General features: G+C 33.6%; 1 long non-coding RNA gene across 1 annotated transcript in view; it reads right to left on the reverse strand.

The window, feature by feature from the left end:
- Positions 1 to 1,777, reverse strand: part of LOC106725883 — a 17,227-nt gene continuing 15,450 nt past the window's right edge. Inside the window, exon 3 of the long non-coding RNA XR_001361882.1 lies at positions 1 to 699. This is a non-coding gene — a long non-coding RNA (uncharacterized LOC106725883). The remainder of the gene's footprint in view (positions 700 to 1,777) is intronic.

The following is a 1,777-nucleotide window of genomic DNA, read 5'->3' on the forward strand; positions in this document are numbered from 1 at the left end:
CTCTCTCTAAAATCAATAAAGAACATATTTTTTTTAAAAAAAGAAATCCAGAATGCATTTTTAGCCTTTACCATCAAAAGATAACATAATACACATACACACACACACAAAGCTGTTGCATTTGATGGCAGTATCAGTAATCAGAACTCCAGTGCTAGAGATTCACATGCATTTCCTGTATTTATTAAAATTCTAACTCTCTAGTATATTAATTTCTTTTTGGCCCTTGACCTAGTATATGTAATATGATTAGCCTACACTTATTAAAGTCCAATAAATATCAAATTTCGTGAAAAAAATGTAATAAAAATGTTATTGGCCAAGTAGAAGAAACTGTGACTCCTTTTTTGCTGTGATGAAAGTGTAAATTACTCCCATCATTTATCAATAGTTCCATAGTACTAAATGTATAATCAACTATGCTATGTTTGATTTATCTTATAAATGTATTAAAATTTTCATTAATTATAGTTACAACTGTAAGAACATGGTGGAATCACATGTTATACTTGTGACAAATATTTATCATCCAACAAAACAAATTAAGTAGGATTAGAGTTTGATCTACATTTAACATCCCTTGAGTTTAGCTGTGTCTAATACATAGTGTGATCATCTAAGCCAATATACAGATGATTGTGAATAATTAGTTACAATTTAGTATGTTCACCAATGAACTTCACTTTCCTATTTGGCCAGCTGAGTTGTTTGTTTGTGTGTTTTGTTTTTTTTTGGTCAGGATCATGGACTCTGAATCAAGTGAGTCAGGGGCAGCTGCTAGAGTCTTGAATATTGTGGAATTTGACCAAAATGGTGAATAAGTTGGTGCAAACTCACCATCACTACAGAAAAACAACAAAAAAGTAGACAGTGGAGCCACTGACATCATAAGAATGGACAGGCATAACACCGTTACAAATAATAAACTCATGTCCTGATTGCCATATGAATGAAATATCACCTTTATGAAATGTATAGATTGTAGGTGATGCATCTGGCTGCTTGTGGTACCTCTGAGGTGCAAGTAGTTCATGACATAATGAAAACTGGTCATAACTTGTAGTGGTTCCTTATAAAAACTCCAAATTCATTTGAAAATAAATTTTACTAGTGAAAGTTCATTGCTTTAATATGATTTATTAGAGTTACTGTACTATAATTTATTAAGAGAATATCTACCTTTATATAAATGTTTTATGGTGGTGAATGAATTATAGTAATTATTTTTACATTTATAATAAAAATGCATCACAATATGTAAGATTCATTTTCAATCAACTCATAATTTATATTTTAAAATGCCTTTAAAATATGTTCATATAACATAATGTCATGGGTAACTTTCTCTAGCCACTCTTAGCAATTATTTCCATGATTAGTATCACAGTTTTTTTCTAAATGTTTTTTTGCACACAGCGTAACTCCCCATAAATTAATGTGAGCCCAATCTATCAAAGGTGTTTATATGTGTTAACATATGCATTTAATTTTAATATGCCTATGTAAGGCACGAGTAGCCCCAAGCGAGCACAGTATGCATTAAGAAGACCCGTGGAATCCTGAGGTACCCATTTTAATGAGGGAGGTCGGAGTTATGCGAGATCTGAATTAACTCTTAGAAAGAGGCTACAATTGAGAGCAAAAACGAAGTCTGACGGAAACTGTATCGTCTCAACTAGAGCAACCAGCGAGGCAAACAGGCCTCCTCAAAGCTGCAGGCCTTGCGGCTGCCACCTCGCCTCTCAGCCCCGGAACCAAGGAAGCGGGGAACCCCCAG

Source organism: Myotis brandtii, unplaced genomic scaffold (genome assembly GCF_000412655.1).
Source record: "Myotis brandtii unplaced genomic scaffold, ASM41265v1 scaffold194, whole genome shotgun sequence".
Classification (NCBI taxonomy): domain Eukaryota; kingdom Metazoa; phylum Chordata; class Mammalia; order Chiroptera; family Vespertilionidae; genus Myotis; species Myotis brandtii.